We start from the raw sequence: 23,595 nt of genomic DNA, 5'->3' as shown, positions 1-23,595 counted from the left end.
TGCTCTACTGTTTATACACCAATGAGTGTGTGGTCACAATTCCAATCCCATTTACATTTGCCAATGACTTCAAAGTTGTTGGCAGAATTAGAAACGGGAGGGAGATAGATCATCTCGTTGAATGGTGTTATGGCAAAAACCTTGCACTCAATGTCAGCAAAATCAAGGAGATTAGTGTGGACTTCTGGAGGAAGTCAGGGGAACACCACCCTGTCTTCATCGAGGGCTCAGTAGTGGAGAGCTTCAAGTTCCTAGGTGTTGACATCTCCAAGGATCTGTCCTGGAGCCTCCACGTTGATGCAATCACAAAGAAGGATTGCCAGTAGTAATACTTTGCAGGGTGTCTGAGGAGATTCAATATGTCACCGAAGACTCTTGAAACTTCTACAGGTGTACCATGGAGAGCATTCCAGCTGGTTGCATCATTGCCTGGTATGGAGCCACCAATTCTCAGGACAAGAATAAACTCCAGAGGGTTATTTATCTGGCCTGTGACATCACAGGCACCAGACTTCACTCCTTCCAGGACATCTACATGAAGCAGTCTTAAAAAAAGCAGCCTTTATCCTCAAAGACCCCAACCATTCAGGCCATGCCCTCTTCACTGTACTACCATGAGGAGAAAGTTACAGGAGCCTAAAGATGAGCACTCAATGGCACAAGGACAGCTTGTTCCCCACTGCCATCAGATTCCTGAATAATCAATAAACCAAAAGCACTGCCTTACTTTTCATGCACTATTATTTTTATTATTATTTTTATTTTGTTTTTATAGTAATGCCACAAGAAGGTTATAATATGTATGTTTGCATTATGATGTGGCCACAAAACACTGAATTTCATGACTGGTTCATGACTAATAAATTTGATTTTGATTCTGACTTGAAACACCCAAAATGAGGGGTCATACTATAGACCAGATACAAAAACATTCATCTTAAAATTTTACTCAAAATATCACTTGATTGGTTCTACAACACACCGAGACCCCACCCTAAAATAAAAGAATTTAAAATTAAAAAAAACTACACACTTTAATATCCTTGAAAATCATGAGCTTCATCGTCTAAGGCAAAGAAATTTGGCAGGCATATCTAGAGTCTCACTGTTTACACTGTCACCATGAGGGTCCTGGTCTGAATCTGGTGAGTCAGCTTTGGCTTCATCATCAGTGTCCATCTCTGGCCCACGAGTGATTCCTCTTCTCACTGAACATTCTTTCTTTGGCATTTTTCTTAAAACATCTTCATTCCTTCTCCACTCTCTTACCATCTTCTCAATTATCTCAAATCTCCTTGCAGAAGCACAGTTGTTAGATTCCTTGGACACTTGAATTAATTTTAACTTAATACTTGCTTCATAATTTTTTCATTTTGCCGTTGGCTCTATGATAACAATTTGATGAAATAAAATTAAACTGGTTAAGACAGAAACTAGCAACAGACTGAACTGTTAATCGCTTTGTGATGGTGCTTCACCCACATATTGGTCACTTCCACCAGCTCAGTCAACATGACACAAGCTCGATCAAACACATGGGACTGGCATATTTGGGAGTTAACTTATACCACTGATCAAGTCAAGTCATCATTTATATTTGTCTTTCATACCATGCATTGCACATTAAAGATGAGATAGTGTTTCTTCAGGACCCTGGAGCATAAATACAAGTTAAAATATTAAGACATATATATTAAAACAACCATGGGGCACTATCCACATTTGTTCTGGGAATTCAAGAGCCTGATGGCTTGGGGTGGTGGGGGGGGAACTGTTGTCCAATCTGTATGTCAGGGCCCAAGTGCTACAGTACCTCCTTCCAGATGACAGAAGAAATAAAAGTTTACATGAGGGGTGTGTGAAGTCCTTCACAATGTTTATTGCTTCCTGCATGCATCATGTTTTGTGGATGTCGTTCATGGTTGGAAGAGAGCCCCCAATGATCTTTTCTGCTGACTTCACTATTCCCTGCAGGGTCTTACTGTCTGAAGTGGTAAAACTTCCAAAACAGACAGTTTCATGTGAGCTAAAGCCATGAAATTCAGACTGAAAATAGGTCTTGTCTTATCTGAAGGTCTCCTTATCCACCAAAATATACAGTAACTTAATTAAAGAGAGAGAGAGATGGCTGGGTAGATAGGAATTAGGGTGGGAGCATTTGCATTTTAAACATATGTGGATCAAGATCAAAACAGTAGTTTTTTGCTGATTATTTTCTGTCAATAAATGTACATGTTCTCATGTTTGAAAACATGCTTGGTGATATTTACCTATATAATACTGTATCCTCCATCAGCCCAGCACCCCACCATGACTACCAGCCCCCCACATCTCCATCGGGCACACAAAACTCAAAACGGTCAACCAGTTTACCTACCTCGGCTGCACCATTTCATCAGATGCAAGGATCGACAACGAAATAGACAACAAACTCGCCAAGACAAATAGCGCCTTTGGAAGACTACACAAAAGGGTCTGGAAAAACAACCAACTGAAAAACCTCACAAAGATTACTGTATACAGAGCCGTTGTCATACCCAAGCTCCTGTTCAGCTTCGAATCATGGGTCCTCTACCGGCATCACCTACGGCTCCTAGAATGCTTCCACCAGCGTTGTCTCCGCTCCATCCTCAACATTCATTGGAGCGACTTCATCCCTAACATCAAAGTACTTGAGATGGCAGAGGCCGACAGCATCGAATCCATGCTGCTGAAGATCCAACTGTGCTGGGTAGGTCACGTCTCCAGAATGGAGAACCATCGCCTTCCCAAGATCGTGTTATATGGCGAGCTCTCCACTGGCCACCGTGACAGAGGTGCACCAAAGAAGAGGTACAAGGACTGCCTAAAGAAAGCTCTTGGTTCCTGCCACATTGACCACAGCCAGTGGGCTGATATCGCCTCAAACCGTGCATCTTGGCGCCTCACAATTCGGCGGGCAGCAACCTCCTTTGAAGAAGACTGCAGAGCCCACTTCACTGACAAAAGACAAAGGAGGAAAAACCCAACACCCAACCCCAACCAACCAATTTTCCCTTGCAACCGCTGCAACCATGTCTGCCTGTCCCGCATCGGACTTGTCAGCCACAAACGAGCCTGCAGCTGACGTGGGCATTTCCCCTCCATAAATCTTCGTCTGCGAAGCCAAGCCAAAAGAAAAAAAATAACTGTATCTATGTAATTCATGGGACTTCTAAGTATAATCTGAACAATGCTTAGATCTACAGTATACTTGCTGGCTGTTTACATTGCTTTTCTTTCAGGTACAGTATATTTTCTTCCATTTTTCAGTTGTTGAAGCATTTCTATAATTTTCTTATCAAGAATTACTTCAGTCTAGTTAAATCTCTTCCTATTTCCAAGAAGTTGAACATTTACCTTAATGAAATAGGGAGTGCATCTTCTGTAATTCAAACAGCTCATTATTACTTAGCACACCATGATCCGTGGTTTCAAACCCTTTCCTTAAATCTCTACTTATTTTGTGTCTGCTTTGGTGGTTAATAGGTATTGCATGCTGTATAACACTCAACTGCTCTCCACTCTCCAGTCTCCCATTGTGCTCTATTTTCTATCTGTGTGATTGGTTTGCTTCTCCTGTAATGCATGCTACCAGGCTGTCAGCTGTTGACCAGTAGATAGTACTGGTATCTCAGTTACTCGGTTCCAGTTTCAATTTTCATGTCAGACACTGCAGCACACAACCCGAGGGTGTGATTATAATCTTATCAGAGAATCATTGAATCTCTATGACACAGAAGGAGGTCATTTGTGCCATAATATTCCTGCTGGTCAAAAAATGCCTAATCTAAGCTTTAAGCACTGGCCTTGCAGTCCTGCAGCTTCCATCTCTTCAAGTGCATATCCAAATTTTGTTCAAATGAGATTTTACCTTCACCTCAGCTTCAGGGAGTGAGTTCTAAATGTCAATCATCCACTGGCTCTTTTTTTTTACTTTCTCTCATACCACCTCAGCCCCTTCCAGTCAATGATTTTTTTCTTTGTCCCTTTTTTTTTGGATGTTCATTTTTTTTTCTGGATCCCCATGCTTTAAACCACCTTGATTAATCAGTTCAAGGACCTGGAATCAATCCTGACCTCAATGTTGTCAGTCCAGATTGTGGCTGCCTGGGTTTCCACTGATCTGCCAAATTCCCTTGACATCCCCAAAGTAAGTTAATTGACCATTGTGAATGTTCAATTATCATAAGGAATCCATGAGAGGTTGATGAGCATGAAAGAGAATTTGCACATGCTCCAGGGAAATTTGAGAGTTGGTAAGGACATGAAAGATTTTAAAGAATAATAAATATCTCTTTGGCCTTCTCTTGTTTTTAAAAAACACAACTCTATTCCACTCCACCTTTGCTCTTACCTCCCATCCAGTTATCCAGGCCTGGAAATGCATTTCTGAGTCTGTTTTCAGCCTCTCCAAGGGAATGCAATCTTTGCTGTAATATGCTGAACAGAACAGAATGTTGTACTCCACCAATGCCCCAACTATTACTGTGTGCAGTTGCAATATCACTTCTCTGTTCTAAAATTCTTTGTCTCCACTAATAGCAGGAATAGAACCTGTATTTTTAACCATTTTATTGATCTCTGCAACTGTTTGTACACATGGTTTCTGAAGTCCCTTTAATGGAACATTCAACACTCACTAGCTCCCCTCACCTCCCCCCCCCCCCCCCCCCCATTTAGCATACATTGCAGATGACACAAAGGTTGGAGCTGTAGTGGATAGTGTAAAAGGCTGTCCAAGGTTACAACAGGATAATGTCAAAATGCAGAATTGGGCAGAAAAGTGCTAGATGGTGTTCAATTTGGATAAGGAGGTTGATGCATTTTAGAAGGTCAAACTTGAAGGTTGAGAACGTGGTCAATGGCAGGATTCTTAACGGTATGAAAAAATCCATAGATCTCTCAAGGTTGCCATGCAGGCTGAGAGTGCAGTTAATAAGGCTTATGGTATGCTGAACTTTATTAGTCAGGGGATCAAGTTCAAGAGTCATGAGGTAATGTTACAGCTCTATAAAACTTTACTTAGACCATACTTGGAACATTGTGTTCAGTTCTAGTCATCTTGTTACAGAAAGGATGAAGAAGCTTAAGAAATGGTGCAGAAGAGATTTACCAGAATGTTGCCTGGATTGGAGAATGTGTTTGATGAGGCAAGGTTTACAGAGGTAGTTCTTTTCTCTTTGGAGCAAAAAAGGGATAAGGGGTGACTTCATAGACATCTACAAAATTATGGGAGGCATAGATAACATGGATAGCCAGCACTTTTTTCCCAATTGAGATTAGCAAACACCAGAGGACATCTGAACAAGGTGAGGTGATGAAAATTTAGGGGAAGAGTCAGGGGTAATTTATTTTTACACAGAGAGTAGTGGGTTCCTGGAATGCATTTCCAGGGGTGGTGGAGGAGACCGGAACTATAGGGACTTTTAATAGACACTTAGATAGGCACATGGATGCAAAAAAATTAGAGGGTAATGGGTCCGAGGTAGGGAAGATTAAATTTGTTGAGTAGATTTATATAGGTCAGCACAACATCTTGCGCTGAATGTACTGTACTGTGCTGTTATGTTGTATGTTCTTTGCATTACTACATTTACCTAATGGCACTAGCTCACACCTCTGAATTATTTCCATTTCTATTTCTCTGTCTGACTGACCAGGCAAACACCAACTTCATGTAATCTAACGCTTTGATATTCACTCTCGCCCACATAGCCAATCAAGTTTAAGTTTATTTAGTGGAAATCTTTGTAATATATTGCCAAATGAAAGTGGGTAATTGGCCTTTCTTCCTCTTTCCAATCCAATGTTGGATCTAAATTCTTACTCACCCTTGGATTATATTAGTTCTAATTTATTTGATTAGCCTAGCCTTATCAAAAGCCTTGCTAAATCTATGGAGACTACATCAATTATACCACCCTCATTGACCTTTTATATTTCTTCAAAGATTGAAAGTGTCAGTCATAACATTCCCTTGTTTAATCCATTCTGATCACCGCTGATTGATATGTAATTTACTAAATGAATATTGTTATGTCTTTAGGAATGGATTCCAATAAGTTGACTATTACCAGGATTAAATGAACTGGTCAGCAATAACTTGGCTTGTTCATACCTCCCTTTTAAAACAAAATGAATAACATCACCAATGCTCCAGGATCACTCATGTAATCTGAAAGTATTGAAAAATCATGGTTAGAGCCTTCATAATTTGCTTTTTTTGTTTCTTCTGGGATGTATTTATTGATATCTGGTGATTTTTACTATTTTAAGATACATTTCTTAATAATTCCTCTATTCTTGAGTTTATCACATCAAATATTTCCTACATTTTTCACTGCATAATCCTCCTATTTTGTGTAAAAGTAAAAGCTCGTTAAGGATTTCTTTAATTATACATGTGAACATGTTTTCATGTCCACCCTTTGCCTCCAACTTTTCCTATTAATTTCCAATCTCCACTTTCAGCACCTTTCGAGGACATCTGGAGAGGAACTCAGGTAAGGTACAAAGGAAGTGTTGCATTGACAGAAGGTGTAAACATTAAATTTAAGTTTAACTTTATTTCTTACGAGATACCTGGTACAGTGAGAAGGATATTCTGTGCCAGATCAACAGGCTACCTCTATCATTACACATGGTCATGTTTAGAGCATATTTTCTAGAGTACAGGATCACAAGGAAATGGAAAATCAGCTAGCACCAAGCAAGCACATCATTAGTGCACATTAGGCTAAGTCTTAACTTTTTTCACGTGGACATAAAAAAAAATCATAGTATTATAATATAAAACTATAGCAAAAAACAATATTCAACTTTACACAAAATATTCTAAAAGATATACATTTGCCATATGTAGTGAGAGAGGTCATGGGTGCGATGCAACTATCAATGCCTTACAGTTTGATTAGACTTGGCTGCCAGCAGTGGGCTGACACACAGTATTGTGCTGATCTGTATTGGAGACTTGCAGCCTCATGGTGCTGTTTACAACAAATTTAAAGTTAAAAAAAACCTTTTCCTTCATCCATGTATTGTCTTAAGAACTTATACATACGGAAACAAGAAGATACACCATATACATGCAGCAACCTCTCACAGGTGGAAAGTTAAAAATAAAATGACCAGTAATTTGTTTTTATTTTAGATATACAGTATGGTAACAGGACCTTCTGGCCCCTGAACCTGTGCGGCCCAATTACACCCAATTAACCTACAACCACTGTATGTTTGGAAGGGTGGGAGTAAACTGGACCACCCAGAGAAACCCACACAGATCGGGAAGAAGGTACAAACTCCTGACAGATAGCGCAGAATTCGAAACTTGCTCGCTGGTGCTGTAACGGCATTGCGTTAAACACTATTTTAACCATGCCCTCCCCCCACACTATCCCACAGTGCAATAGTGACTGCACATTAAAAATATTTTGCTGGATGTAAAACATTTTGTGTTGATTTGGAGAAGATGCGAAAAACACAAAATAAGTGTGAGTAATTCTTATTTTCTTTCTGGTTTGGGGCAAAGACCAAGACAGCCATGGGAGAGCATCTTACATATTTGTTTATCTTTCAAATATAAATGTTAACTGGTAATTTGATATATAATGTAAAGGTCATACCAAAATTTTAATTTTTGTCCTTGGACGACTTCTCTGCTGATCTTGGTACATTCAGTGGTGAACATGGTGAAAGGTTTCACCAGGATGTTGTAAGCATAGAAATGCAGTATCAGGGCAACTGGAATCCATCAATGCTGGATGACTATTGTTAGACATGGACACAAGAGTCATCAGATGTTGAATGCAAATGAAAATCAGCAGTAAGACATTTTTAGGTCAGATGAACTAACGCAATGTGACAGCATTGTTCAATAACAGTTCATTTAATGTTTCTCCAACTTCCTATGTGATGCAGCAAATCTGAAATTATCTTTGTGTTCAGCTTGATGTTGTTTATCATAATCTCCAATGTTTTTTTCAGAAAGCAAACCTTTTGAAAATATGTGTTGTCCAGTGTTATTTTTATAAATTTTTAAATCAAAATGAAAAGATATTCCTCAACACATTCTGACGATGAATGAAATTCACTACAGTAATATATCCCATCCAGCACTCAGAGAAGGAAGGATTTCACAGTATCATTGAATTTCTCCATGTTGTTAATAACACTACACATTTCCCCCTTGATTTACCTTTTAAACATTGACATCTGAGAAGATTGTCATCTTTATATTTAAATTTGCTAATTTATGTTCCCAGTTGGTAGTTACTCACACAAGGAACATGGTTAGAAAATTACCATTGCAGTATTAAAATCTAGTGTGGGAGCCCAGGATGGGTTTCCTGCCATCCACATTACTGAGCTCTATTTGGCATAGCCTTGATGATGGATATGTAAAGTACAGCATTTAACAAAAATATCCCTCCAGATCTCAGTTATAAATAATCATATTTTGATATTTTTTTCTATCTCAAAAATGCTGTATTCAAACTCAATTTCCATATGATTGAATAATCTCAAAGGAAATCACATAAGTTTAATAATATAAATGAAATTGCAAGTCCAGGAAAGTCTCTTCACAAATATGTGCTGTGCAGGCACCTAGGAGATATTCTGTCCCTCTTCTGAAAGCATGACCTACCCTAAGATGGAATAGCTCTCTATACTTGCAAAGCATTGCAAGATTTTTAAGTCTACAATTCGATGAGATAAATGTTGAAAAATGGCAGGGGACAGCAAAAACCATTAATATTTCCAGTCTGATTCTTGCAAGAGGTTGTTTAATTATAGATATAACTGCTTAACAACCGCAAAACTATTGGGTTTAATTTTCATGCATGCTAGACAAGATTGCCAGGCTTCTTGAAGTTCATTAATAAAGCAGGATTATGTGTACACAGGCAGGAATACCAAGGCAATTTTGAAGGACAATCTACTCCGAGGATGTTTGGAATTACATAAGAGCTACATAATCAGTGTACACAGCTGCCTCCTTTCAAACTGGTGCAAAATGTTATGTGCAGCACTCTTTCTGAGATCAAACTTTATAATTGTTTAATACATGAGTTGTTTGTTCACAATGAGTGCTTACATTGCTGGAAACTGCCTCAATCTCCATGCCTTCTTCTCAGATGAATCTGATATTATTCTCTCTCTCTCTCTCTCTCTCTCTCTCTCTCTCTCTCTCTCTCTCTCCATTTCTCCCATTTCTACCTTCCACCCAGTCACTCTCTCTACCACCTTTCCCCATAATCTTCTCTCACCTTTGCCACCTACATCGGCTGTATTACTCAATATTGTTGCTTCTCTTTTCTCTGACTCTCTCTCAACCAGTTACTTCTGTGCTGCCTTCCTCTCTACTTTTATCTTCTCTGTTACCTTCTTCTCCGATACCTGCGACATGCCTCCCTCTCGACACCCCATCTGTCCCTGCTCTCTCGCTCCACAGTGCTCCCTCTCTACTGTCTTTTCTCTGATCACTTCCTCCCTCACCACTATCTCCCCACTTTATAAAACTCCTTCACTGTTGCCGCAGTTCTGTGAGCAGCAGACTGACGCTGCTGCAGCTGCTAGCTCTCTATCTTTTGCTTCTGCTGCGTAGCCCTCCGTTCCTTATTGCTTGTCTACTGCAGGACAACATAAATGGAAAAATTGTGATCTGACAGATTATACACCAATGTTTCGATGCTCCATTGAAAACATAGAAAAATCAACTCTCAGCTGAAATAGTGTAACTTTACTTTTACATCAGCTGGTGAAAATTCACTTCTGAAGAATGAGCCATATGTATTTTTATAGGTTAAAGTGGACTCAGTTTGTTAAATATATGCATTTAAGTTTGCTTTAAATATGTTTTTAAGTGTGATATTTTAGTATTGATAACTTTTTTTTGTTAGTATCTTTACTTGTTATGTTTTATCTTTTTTTTGTAAGTGGGCTTTTTTTTTCTTATATCTAATATTGTTCACTTTATTAACACTTTTTATTTTTGGGGGGGTTAGACTAATTTTAAGTTAGGTTATTAATGTTGTGTAATAATTATTGGGGGGGAGTTAGTTTATTTAGTTTACCGATGTGGTACTGTAATTTTATTATCTTACTTTTATTCTTTTTAAATGTAATCTTCTATTTTATTCATGTTATAAAATCTTAAATAAAGTTTAAAAAAAAAAGAATGAGCCATTAGTGAAGGTGCCCTCCAACCCACAACCACTGTTTTTGGATTTTTGCCTTGATTTCACTTTATTGTGCTTCGATGAAATCCAGGAACCTTCTGGATCATGGATTATTAGTTTAAATCTGTAACAATATTGAAACATAAATGAACAGATATTAATTCCAAACTCATCATATGTGGGTTTGGTATACAGAATTAACTGCCGGGAGCATGACATAATTCTTTGGGTTTCATGTTACAGGACTGGCTGGTCCTTCATTAGGGAAGGGGTCAGGCCTGACTTATTTCTTTGCATGAATGCCGTAAGACCTCTTGAGTTCCTCCAGGACTTTTGTGTCTTGTTCCCTCCTTTCTTGACTATTTTTCGGACAGCAAGTCATCAATTGAGAATTTTTCTTAAATATATAGCATCCAGAAGAAATAGCAGTTGGAAACATGAGATTGAGACACACGTGGAGGGAAATATATGGGTATTGGCCCTTTTTTTCCTGCCTGCCACATTGAATAGAAATGTACAGAGGAAACGAAACCTGGTTCCAACTGTATTAAACTGACAAGCAAAAACGAACCTCCAGGGGTAATTTAGCGTAAGTAAGAAATTTGACTGGGTATAAATCTTTCTTTATATCCAGTTTTAGCTCAAGACTGAAACTTTGAGGTTTTGTTCCCTCCTTTCTTTATGGATGCTGCAAGACCAGCTGAGTTCCTCCAGAATCTCTGTATTTTGTCTATAATCACAGCATCTGCAGACTTTTGTGTTTCATGATAATTTGATTTGTACACAGGACAATATTCATTCATTCATTTACTATGTATCCTGACCTTTACAAAATTGATAAAATGCTTTCCTGTGCTTTTATTAAATTCAGTAAAACTTCTATAACTTGCCAGTGATTTGTAGTTTTCAGGATTTATCTAATCGTAATGATGCTGAGTCACACAATGAAATCATCAAAGCATCAAAGGCAGCCAACTGGTTCACAGAGCAATCCAGTCATCCAATTCCTCCACTCCCTCGCCGTGGCCTGGAAGGTTATTTTCTCTCGTGTTGATTCAAATTAATTTTTCTGAGTCGTAACATAGAGGCATGGGTGAATAATTTGATCACCCAAATTCAGCAGATGTGGAATTCAACTTTATATCTTAATTTAGAGCCAGGAAAGTAATGGCAACAAATAGTCTTGGTAAGGAAGGACTTTAATAACTACCAGATTGCAGTAAAACAGAATCACTAATGTCCTGTAGGGGAGTAATCACCATCCTTACTTTATATGGCAAACACTTGCCTTTGGTCTTTTATTTGTCTAAATCTTTATAAAATGGATTAGCAATCTACTTGGCTGTCACCAGTAACTCATCAGAGGGTAATTAAGGATGGACAATAAAGACTGGCCTTGCAAACAATATCCAAATCCCACTAAAAATATATCCAATGCACTTTTGCTAACCCCGATTGACTAGTTCCCTTACATCTCCCTCGATCTTTCTTCCATCTTGTGATGCATACAAGTTCTCTTTATTTATTCCGTCTGTACCCATTAATATTTTGTCAGAGTCTATGAAGAAACCAATAGCTCCAGCATTGTACCAGTGAGTCCATAATTCTCTAGTTGTTAAAACAAATATTTCAATTTAAATTAAAAAAATAATAATAATTTTTAAATTTAGACATACAGCACTGTAATGGGCTATTTTGGTCCACAAGCTAATTACACTCAATTGACCTAGTTCATTTTGAAGGGTGGGAGAAAACCAGAACCTCCAGAGAAATCTCAAATAGACACAAGGAGAAAGTACAAACAATTTACAGAGAGCGCGGGATTTGAACCCAAGTCCTGGTCACTGGTGCTGTAACATTTACTGTCACTCTTCACTTTTCAAAGTTGTGCCAGGTTTCGACCAGTTGCCATTACTTTCTTGTTCCCATGTGTTTCAATTTTTCTAAGTAGTCTATTTCATTTTGCTTTTCAAAATCCATGCAGATATAATTGGTGGCTGTGATTTCCTCAATATTTTTCATCTTTATCTGTTCCTTCTCAAAGAACAATCTAGTTGCAGGTTCACTGCTTAAAAATAATGGGTCACCTTTTTAAGTCAAAAAGTATTTTGTTTCAGAGTATCATTTGTTTTCATTCTCAAAGGGCTTTGAATCAATTTGAAGAGATGGATGATTGACCAAGAACCAAGCAGCTGGAGGAAGTCAGTGGGTTGAGCAATGTCAGTGGGAGAGGAAGAATGGTTGGCATTTCAGGTCAAGACACTTCATCAAGACTGATGCAGCTCAACCCATTTCGCACCAGAGTCCATGATCTGTAGTCTCCCGTGTCTCTCCATTTGAATAGAATCTTAGTTTAATTTTTTAGTTTTGTTAAATTTATTTGTCACAAAATGCCCAGAACAATCAGGACGGTTCTTCTATGAACAGACTTGGTTGTCTCCAAGATTACATACAGCTAGGAAGAGAGCACACTTACAGATGAAAGGATTACAAGAAAAAGGAAGATTTGTTAGGACCAAGCAAGGTCAACAGGAGAGCACTGACATGAGATTCATTCAGAAGCCTGATGGCTGCAGGGAAGAAATTGTCTTTAAGCCGATTGGTGTATGCTTTCACACTCCTGGCCTTAATCCTGATCGGATGAAGGAGAAGAAAGTGATCCAGGGTGTGATGGGTCTTTTAATATTTTGGCTGTCTTCTTAGCTGGTAGCAGATGGAGAGGAGAGAAGTTTTCATTATATTCTAATCTACATTCACTACCTTCTGCATCTTCTTCTGATCTTGAGCAAAGCAGCTCCCAAGGAGATGAAAGGATATCAGGGATATGTAAGAATGTGGAGTTAAGGTTACAGGCAAATGAACTGTGATCTTAACGAGTTGCCAAGTAGGTTTGAAGTGGCTTCCCCCTGCTCTTAATTTGTATGTTGGCTCATTAAAATAAAGCACACAGGTCAAATAACAATCTTCCTTGAACAAAGATGCTGGCTTTCCTTTATAAGTAAAAGACTGAAATATATTTCCATGTTATCTGAGTGTTCGCCTGAAGAGAACCTTCACGTGGTGATTAGATAATGCTTTCCCTGGCTTCTGGAATTTGTGTTCATGCATTCCAAGTTTCATTTATTTATGCTTTTCAGTACATTAAGATTAATTGTATATTTTTCAAAGGTAGATGCCCAATTGCTATTTTTCTGCACATTGATACCTTCATCCAATTTACAGTTTTCTTACTATTAACAACCTATTCATTTTTTTTTGTGAAGGTGAACACTTTTTCATCAGATCGCCTTTCTTTGACTCTTACCTAATACTTAAAATAAGTATAAATTTATCTTTGAAATATCCACAATTCAGGTTCCAAAACTAAACATCAGAATTTAGAAAAGTAAATGCATACATCACATTTTAAAAATGCTTCTACACAACTGGGTATGGAAGACAGTTGTTATTTACGCCACCCAAGTGGAGGCATGCAACGCAAACTTCACGATAAGCAGGTGGAAACTACTAAACCACCAGGAGAAACAAAGCCCTGTCCAACTAAATCAACACAAGAGGCAGCTGATGACCAGTAAAACATTGAGGAAAAATGGATGTAAATCAATCTTTATTAAATAGTTATTTCTCATTAAACCACCAAGAAAATTGCAAAGCAGTTCATTAGATGACAACAGGAAAAGAATGACCCCTACTTTTAAAGGTATTAATTTAACTCCCTTTGTGGGATTATTGGTAAGAAGGAACACAATTATCTCTGATTATCCAAAATTGGATTATCTGAAATTGGAACTGTAAGTGATGTAATTTTTTTACCTCTGAATTTTTTTGGATAATTGAGGATATCCAAAGCCATCAGAAATCCTCAGTTATCTGAATTTAATTTTTCAGCCTAACTGACATCACAGGTTGAAAATTGGTGAGAATTAAACATTATTTCACGCTTAAAAAACCTTCCCTTGTTTGTTGTTGTTTAAAAGAGATTTTCTGTTGGTACTGGGCTGTTTTTAAATGAATTAACCAGTTATCCGAAAATATAGCTTATCCGAAATAGGCCCGGTCCTGACTATTATGGATAATCAGAGTTCTACTGTAATATCAACAGAAAAAAACAATCACTCAGTGCATTTTGCAGTACAATTTGGATTTAAAGAAACATGAGCGACCAAGTCTAAAATAGCCCTCTGAGGGTTGTGAGTTTAAATCACAGCTTCATTTGAATTCCACTGGAAAATGTTTCCTTTTATTGAGTATATTTTCTTTTGGGCTTTCACGTGGAACAGTAATAAGGAGCAAAGCGGTTCATTTCAAAAAAGAACACCATCCAGCAGGACAATACCTATCAGCAAAACATTACATACAATTACATTAAATTTCCAATACTGAAAGAGAACTTTTGACCCAACTACACTTCGCGCTAGCCTCTGTTACTATCTGCATGCATTAGGCATTCCCTTAATGCAGCAATGCTATCTACTTCAGCCATAAGCACATGTGATCCTGGGCATTCAACTTAGAAGCACAGAACACAAAAGCCTGAAAGTTATGCTAAACCTTTACAAATGCTTAATCCTCAGCTTGAGTGCTGCTCTGAATTTAACTTAGGTTAAAGGTTGAAGTACAAAAATATCTGAAACAGGAATCACAGATCTCGTAATATCCACTTTCACTTATACTGGAGTCAGGATATCAGATTGAAGTTTATTTTTTCCAAATATTTAAATAAATCTTCCTGTCTATGTCTTAATAAACATTTGTCTAAAATTAGGTTACATAGCATGAAGTTTTTGTATGCTTCAATTTTTATGGAAAGCAAAATGTGAATGAAAATCATAAATTTACATTATGGCTCCTCAAGTCATATTTTGATTATGGATCTGTATCCCTAGGCAATGTATTTACTATAATACGACTCTTCTTGGAATCATACACATTTCCACCACACAACTCCGTCTCATCCTTTGTATCCCTAGGCCTTTAAAATGGAGAATATGTATGTATTGACTATAATATGTTCTTACAACTCTTCTTGGAATCATATACATTTTCACCACACAACTCCATCTCATCCTTTGTATCCCTAGGCAATGGGAGCTCCAAAATGGAGAATATGTATATATTTACTATAATATGTTCTTATGACTCTTCTTGGAATCATACACATTTCTACCACACAACTCCATCTCATCCTTTGTATCCCAAGGCCTTTAAAGTGGAGAATATGTATGTATTTACAATAATATGTTCTTACGACTCTTCTTGGAATCATACACATTTCCACCACACAACTCCGTCTCATCCTTTGTATCAATATTCAGCAAAAACACTCTTTAAATTCATCCTACTTGTCAGCTCTTGGTCTTCAACTTTATAGATTAAGGCTTTTTAAGTGCTCATTCAAGTACTTCTTAAATTTGATGAGTGTTAATGCTTTCAGACTCATTCAGAAAGGCAAATGCTGTAGCTTTTTTTCAACTCCCTTGTAAATTTTCTATCAATTATTTTAAATCTACTTGCTTTCAGTTTTAGAAGAGTATTAATGTTAACCCTTTCTCACCTTACAACCTCCCCTTAACCTCCTTGTTCCAACGAAAACAACATCTGCCTTGCAGTATCTATTTCAAAAATATACTGGGTCTACTGGACACATTTTCATAAATCTGCATATCTACATTCCATATCTACTCAGGAATTATTAATTATATTTATTTGGGATCTTCACAAAAATTTGGAGTCCGGATAATTTATTGTCCTCAGGGCACTAGGGGACCTTGGATTCATTTTTTCCCCCTGAGTAATTATTCAATGTAAAGAGCACTAATGCAAATGGCATTGGCTGGCAACAAATGCCACATATGGACTTTGATCCTCTGGCAGGGATTCATATTATAGTACTTGATAACTCTCAAAGTAGACAGAGGTGAAAGCCAAAACAAGTTATTCTCGAACATAAAGGACGTAGAAAAAAAAATGTTAATTTTTCAGTCCAACTATTGGACTAATAATATAGAATGTGATTTTGCTTTTCCATAAAGCTTATTCTTCAAAATAGGGTCTCAGTTTTAATAGCAGATGGTACATATTAACAATTTAAATTTCCAGTGCAGTCAGCACATCAGAAAGTACTGAGGACTTTTGCATGTATATGAAAGACATTTAGGTATCAACTGTAAACAAACCATGATAGTTAAGAACCACAAATTTTGCATACATGAATGGTAATTTTTTGCTGATCATAATGTCAATCATTCAGTTTAACATCTTATACATTTCATAGTTTAACAATTAGAAATTAACCACTAACAATCACTAACAATTCATTATCAAAATCTGTAAAGCACAATATCTGTTTGTTAGTCTAACAAATTATCACCTTTTTCTTTCTCTTGAAGAATCTCATGTGAAAAATGTATAATTCACTTCCATCGAAAAGAATTATTCGAAGATATATTTAAAATATCATAGACTGCCATTTTCATCTACATATTTTGTTCTGAGGAGTCCTGAGCTATGGATTCCACCTCACCAAGGAATGTCATTTGAATTACAAAAGAAGGAGGGAGGACAGATTTATAATATATATAAGACACATGAGGAAACAGTGTGTGGAAGGGGCTTGTCTTCAGTGTGTTGAAGGCTCTGATAGCTTAGTGGTTAGAGCATTGGTCTTGTAAACTAGGGGCCACAAGTTTGTTCCTCAATGGGGCCTCATTTCTGTGAGGAGTGCTGGACAAAGTGGCATCTCTCTGTCTTCCTTATGATAGTCCCATTTAAAGAATTTCATGTATGTTACTCTCTAAATGTAATATGACGACATTAATGGAACTGTTAAATTTTTACCTTTACTTTCCATAGTTGGTTGAATGAGGAAGATAAATATAAACCAAGTCCTTAATGACCAGTTGGACTCTAGAAGTTCTTCTTCTGGCTGAGAGATGTTTCTGCCCCTCAGAGAGTCTGAAACTTCAGCAGTGGGACCACGGCTTATATTACCCTATCCTTGCCAGAGTTCCTAATGTGAGTTTCTGGAAGAAAATGCACCTTTCTTTAAATGCCTAACATGGGCAAATTCTCTATGATGTTTAATTGGCCCATTCATGCCTGTAATATTCCACGATATAATCTTAATAACAGAAATCATGGTATTTAATTAATATTAATTGCTGTTAATTAAATGCTCCAGCTGTGCCTGCACCATTGCAAGAGCCATCACCTTCGACCCATGTTGAACACAGAATAAGTAAAACATGAAATTGAAATAACCTTGAAAATCCCATACTAACCTAAACTAAAACCCTCCCTTCCAGCCCTCCATATTCAAATCATCAACCAGAGTTGCAACATGTTCTTGAAATCACATCTAACCCCAGTTACTTCAACTTCTATCACTGCTCCTTATATTAAAACAACCTGAATAGTTAGTAACTTTCCACACCAAAGTAAATTCTATTGAGAAAATAACCAAAGAGATAATACCAAGCTTGATATAAAAGTCTCAATCTAAGCCCAATTGCAGTATAATTGTGTTTGGTTTCAACAAAACAAAGCTTCTTGCATAACTGTATTAGCATACAAAAGGCATTAAACCAATAAATCTTAAAACTCTTTCAAGTTCAGTAACTAACAGACTTGACCTTTCAAATAACAAAAGGAAAGAATAAAATAACCCTTCTGATTCAGATATCCCAAAAATGAAGGAAAAGAAAATTCTCCCCTTCAAAATAGTTCATTTTAGATTGGTCACAGTGTTTGAGCTACCGAAAGAAAATAGACACACACACCGAGAGCACTTCAGTTTATACAAATCTTTATACAAATCTTTATTACAAATTCTAAAGCTGATATTAAACTACAATATGCAACCCCTTCCCAATTATACTTATCAACGCCTGGACCGTTCCCAACTGCCGAGGCGAGGAAACGACTGCACACTTGTAGTAGGTTGTCGGGGCGCCGGTAGTAGCTTCTCCACCTCCACCAATCGGGACGTTTACTGGACTCTTGCTAAGAGATGTTGCCACCTCTTGGAGAGTCTCAAACTTCAGCAGCGGGACCATGGCTTATATTATCCAAAAACTGCTTACTCAAGCATCTATTCCCAGCACAAAAAGAAAGATAAGCGAGCAAGCTAGCATGCCTAGGCTTCTATCGAATAACACAACTTTCTAGCTTATCATTTTGAATACAATGGTTTATTTTGCGTCAAGGTTAGGTCTCTGTCTGAAAGATTGTGACCAAAACAAGCAGGAAGATTAAATGTTCTTGGTACATGAAGTCTTTTTTGTCAGATAACTGCATCTCTGGGCCCCATGGTGGAATTTAGCTTATGTCTGCTGAGTCTCAAGCAGGTTACTGATTCTCAGCCTTGCAGGAGCAAAAGACATGGTTTAAATCCTCCAATACACCCGTCACTCCTTTCAAAATAGAAACAGCTTCTGTTAAAAAGAATTAACTCAAGCTGAACTCATCGATGGAGTAGGGTCAGACAAAATCTTGTGGGCTTTCTCCACAGAATTTAAGAATTTCTCACCACTGTCTTTCATGGTGATCGAATACAGCAATGTTTATAGTCAGAAACATTTATTATAAAGTTCTGCAATGACTTTGTGGTATTTTTTCACTTCTCTAAACCTCAGGGCAAAATTGTTCAACAAATCTGATGTGTTGGCCCTGACAGGTCAGGTCTCTATTACGATAGGCCTCTCAAATTATCCTTTCTTTATCTTGAAAATAATGAAAATGGAGTATTGCCGCCCTTGGGCAACTTCCAGAAGATGACTATGGAAACAGCAAGTGATGTGCACTATCGAGCACAGGATCCACACTGAAAAGGTCTTCTCTAAACACCTCGGTAAATTGGTTAGGAAAAAAAATCAGTTAGCTCTCCTTTCCCGGTGTCTCTTAATCCCAAGATGCAAACAAGTTTGCATCTACTCCAGCCATCCAGGTAGACTAGTCGTGACATTAACTTACATCTGCTGGTGGTCATTTCTTTTGAGTGAGTTTCAATCCTCTTAATTCGATTGTTCACAGACATCAACTCAGACTCCACAATGTCCAAGCATTCTTCAATTATTGGGGTTATATTTAAAACTTTTATCCATCTTGAATTCAATATCATGATAACATTCTTTCATGACCGCAGCTAATTCTTTTATTATTTCTTGGGATTGTCTTTTCATCATTCTGGAAATTATGACTGAAGTACAGGGACCACTTCCTCTTTACCTTCTTTATCCTCCTTCGTTTTCAGAAATATAATAATAAAAAACATAGGAACCGAGGTTAAACAAAAATATTGAGTTAAAGAGTGGAAAATGTTAAAAGCTGGCACACCCTATGCACAAAGTTAAGGGAGGGAAGACATCAGGGGTAAGTTTTTTTTTACATAGAGAGTTGTGGGTGTCTGGAATACCTTGATGGTGGAAGCTTAAACATTGGGGACATTTAAATGTACACATTTAAGAGATTCTTAGACACATGGATGAAAGAAAAATAAAGGGTTATGGGGTAGGGAGGTTTTGTATTTATTTTTAGAAAAGGTTAGCACATCAAGGGCAGCCTAAAGTCCGCTTCGTGATTTTTAGAAATGACTTGGATGAGGAAGTGGAAGGATAGGTAAGTAAGTTTGCTGATGACACAAAAGTTGGGGGTGTTGTGGATAGTGTGGAGTGGTACTGGGCTGAGAAGTAGCACTTGGAGTTCAATCCAAGTAAGTGTGAAGTGATTCATTTTGATAGGTCAAATATGATGGCAGAATAGAGTACTGGTAAGTCCACTGGCAGTGTGGATAATCGGAGCAATCTTGGGATTAGAATCCATAGGATGCTCAAAGGAGCTGTGCAGGTTGACTGTGGTTAAGAAAACATACAGACTATTGTCCTTCATATTAATCGTATTAGGAGCCAAGAGGTAATGTTTCAACTATATAAGACCCTGGTCAGACCCCACTTGGAGTACTGTACACAGTTCTGTTTACTTCACTACCAGAAGGAGGTGAAGCCATAGAAAAGGTGCAGAGGAGGTTGAGAAGGAGGTTGAAAACAGATTGAGTGAACTTGGCCTTTTCTCCTTGGAGCGACGAAGGATGAGAGGTGACCTGATAGAGGTGTTTAAGATGATGAGAAGCATTAAACTTGTAGAGAGTTAGAGGCTTTTTATCCCCATAGCTGAAATGGTTGCCACAAGAAGTCACAGGTTTAAGGTGCTTGGGAGTAGGCACAGAGGAGATGTCAGGGTAAGTTTTTTTTAATGTAGAGATTGGTGGGTGCATGGAATGGGCTGTCAGCAATGGTAGTGGAGGCGGATACATTAGGGTCCTTTAAGAGACATTTGGATAGGTACGTATAGGTTAGAAAAATAGAGCACTATGGACAATGAGAAAACCTAATAATTTCTATGGTAGGGACATGTTTAGCACAACTCTGTGGGCCAAAGGGCCTGTATTGTGCTATATGTTTTCTATGTTTCCATGTTTCTATTAAACACATTGCATTAGTAATATAAACAGAATGCTGAACAGATACAGAAAACTTTCTATTTACTTCTGCAGTTGCTGACCAAGGGAATTGAAAGGAAAACTTGTAACTTGTCTCAAGGACAGTGAAGCCAACCTTCTTTTCAGATATGAGCGGAGCTGCCAAAAGATCATTTCCAATAAGGTTACCATTGAATGGAGGCTGCAATGTGGCCTATTGTGGGGCGCTGTTAGACAGAATCAGACACACACAAGGTAAAGACTGAACAACAGGCTTTAATCCACAAAGACTTCCACAGAACCAGGCTGGTTGTGGCTGCAGCAACTCAGTGTGAGGCCTCAGGAGGCTGGTGCAGGCTTATATCCCACCGGGTGATTGACACCCGACCGGGTGGGGCTTGATCCATTCAGGCCAACTGATTGGCAGCCGGCCAGGTGTTGTCCTGTCCCCTTACACTTCTGTATATACAGAGGTTGCCCCCTGCAGTAGGCTGGTGGTGTACCACCACACCTTTCAAGACCCCAATGATTTTGAATTTTTCCAAATGTCAAAGATAATTTTAACATTCTGTTAGTCTGAGTGAATGGTCTCACCAGTTTTCAGTGCAGCCACTATTTGTGTAGGGAGAGAACCTGCATTCTACTGGAATGTGAGGATAAGGTGGAAAATATTCTCCCAATGATCATAAAAAATAAGACAGAAAGAGATCACGTACATGCCACATAATCTGCTAAGATCATGGATAATATAATTGTAATGTCACTCTGGATTCCCTTATACCCAAGGTAGTCTTTCATCCACTTAATTTACAAGGCTCCATCTGTCAATTACTTTAAAAAAAATAAGATTGTGGATCCACTATACTTTGAGAAAGATTGTTCACAAAGATTCATGACTCTGAAATAAAAAAAAATGTATCTGATTTCTGTCTTAACCAGGCAACCACTTATTTTTAAATGATGTTCTCTGATCCTCTCTTCTCCCACGAGTGGAAGCATTCTCTCCCTTCACCCTGTCAAGTCCCATCAAGATCAGAAATGTTTCCGTCAAGTACCCCTTCATGCTTGTAAATTTTAGCCTGCTCAGCCTTTCCACAGAAAACTGCTCACCCTTTCCAGGGGTTAATTGAGAAAACATTCTTTGAACTGCTCCTCATGTATGAACATCCTTTCTTCAGGAAGTTGACCTGGGCTACACACAGTACTCCAGCTATGCTCACCAGTGCTCTAAGCACTGAAGCATAACTGTTCCACTTCTGTATTCAATTCCCCTAACAATAAATAATAAAATCCTGTTAGCTCTCCTAATTATCTGATGTATCTGCATATAGCTCCAAGAGTTTGTTTATTATTACTTCTCCAATGGCTCTCTCATCTCTAATTCTTTATTTACATTTATTTCTGGGATGTAACTTGTATCTTCTATAATGAAGACTAATGCAAGATACCAGATGAAGGGCTCAAGCCCAAAATGTTAGCTATATATCTTTAACTTTGCTATATTAAGTACATTGTTTGACTTGCTGAGTTTCTCCAGCATTGTGTTTTGTTTAATTCACGTGTCATTTTCGTTTTCAAGTTTTAATTGCTTTCTCTCTCTCTCTCTCTCTCTCTCTCTTTATTTCTCTCTCTCTCACACCAGTAATTAATCCATTAATTCTTGACTTTTGTATAACATTTACAAATGCGTTGTTTTTACATTTCCAGAAAGGTTTATCACACTTTTTGTCCTTGTTGCACCATCAATAACTACAAATACCAAAAGTTATAGAGAAGCTGAGAGGCTTTTATTCACAACAGAATGGATGTCCATCTATGCTGATCAACTGTCCTGGACTGAGGAGGGGGCTGTGGTACCGTAGCCTTTATTCAAGGGTCAGTGGGAGGAGCCTCAGGCACAGTCAGCAAGGGGCGTGTCCTAGCACATCCAAACGCATATATAGTGATTTAACCACATTCACCCCTTGTTTTTAAAAAGAAGTCAGCAGGGTGAAGAGAATTGTAAGTTCTTACAGATTAAGTTTTTTTGGGTTGTCTGGTCTGTCATTGAAAATATTGTAGTGCCGGCTATGGTGCAGGTGTTGAGTCTTGTTTGATCTGGGACACCCTTATGGTGACGTCAGTGATGGTTTGGTGTATGTGAGGCACCAGATCTGAAACGTCATCTACTGGGACAAGGGTAACATGCCATGACACTGGTGCATCCTGGATAGTGGTAGATTAAGGGGTTTGGGGTGGTTGGCAATGGTGTCAGGGACCCCTGAGGGCAACAGGCCCCAAACAGAGACCATGTGTTCAGACCCATAGATGTACGCCACATCGGTGTATTTGGGGTTGGCTTGGAGGAGATGGACCCTTTCAACCGTGGGTCAGATTTATGTCTCCTCACATGTTTCCAGGGTAGGACCAACCATAGGGATGTCAACCAGGATGGCAGCGCTGACCCTGAAGTGGACTTACTGGGGAAAGAAAGCATCCTTTCATGTGGAGTGGCATTGGTGGCAGTACCTAGGAGTGATCTGATTGAGTGGAGCACATCGGGGAGATCATCTTGCCAACGGGAGACTGGAAGACCTCTAGACATCAGTCCTCAGAGGATGGCCTTCCAGATGATAGCATTCTCCCTCTCCACTTGTCCATTCCATTGGGGGTTGTAGCTGGTGGTCCTGCTCATGGCAATGCCTCCAGTCAGCAAGTACTGATGCAGCTCGACATTCATTAAAGAGGACCCCCGGTCACTATGGATATAGCAGGGATACCCAAACAGGGTGAAGAAATTGCATAGGGGCTGATGACTATGGCAGTAGTCATGTCCAGGCAGAGGATGGTGAATGACGTTGAGGAAGTACATATTGTGGACAGAGGAGGGGAAGGACCCTTTGAAATCAACATTCAGGCATTCAAAAGGTTATGTAGCCTTCA

General features: G+C 38.5%; 1 long non-coding RNA gene across 4 annotated transcripts in view; it reads right to left on the bottom strand.

The window, feature by feature from the left end:
- The window catches only part of LOC138757191 (uncharacterized), a 131,168-nt gene extending 112,950 nt beyond the window's left edge, over positions 1 to 18,218 (bottom strand). For 3 of the 4 annotated variants that reach the window (XR_011353415.1, XR_011353418.1, XR_011353417.1), the window contains exons 1-3: positions 18,076 to 18,218; positions 17,037 to 17,221; positions 7,644 to 7,785 (exon numbers count right to left, since the gene is read on the bottom strand). This is a non-coding gene — a long non-coding RNA (uncharacterized lncRNA). The remainder of the gene's footprint in view (positions 1 to 7,643; positions 7,786 to 17,036; positions 17,222 to 18,075) is intronic. The other variant, XR_011353416.1, reaches the window with a different exon arrangement.
- Positions 18,219 to 23,595: the final 5,377 nt, after the last annotated feature.

The sequence above is a fragment of the Narcine bancroftii genome, chromosome 3, assembly GCF_036971445.1.
Source record: "Narcine bancroftii isolate sNarBan1 chromosome 3, sNarBan1.hap1, whole genome shotgun sequence".
Taxonomy (NCBI): domain Eukaryota; kingdom Metazoa; phylum Chordata; class Chondrichthyes; order Torpediniformes; family Narcinidae; genus Narcine; species Narcine bancroftii.
Note: the sequence above shows the minus strand (reverse complement) of the source record. Positions and strands in the feature narration are given on the sequence as shown.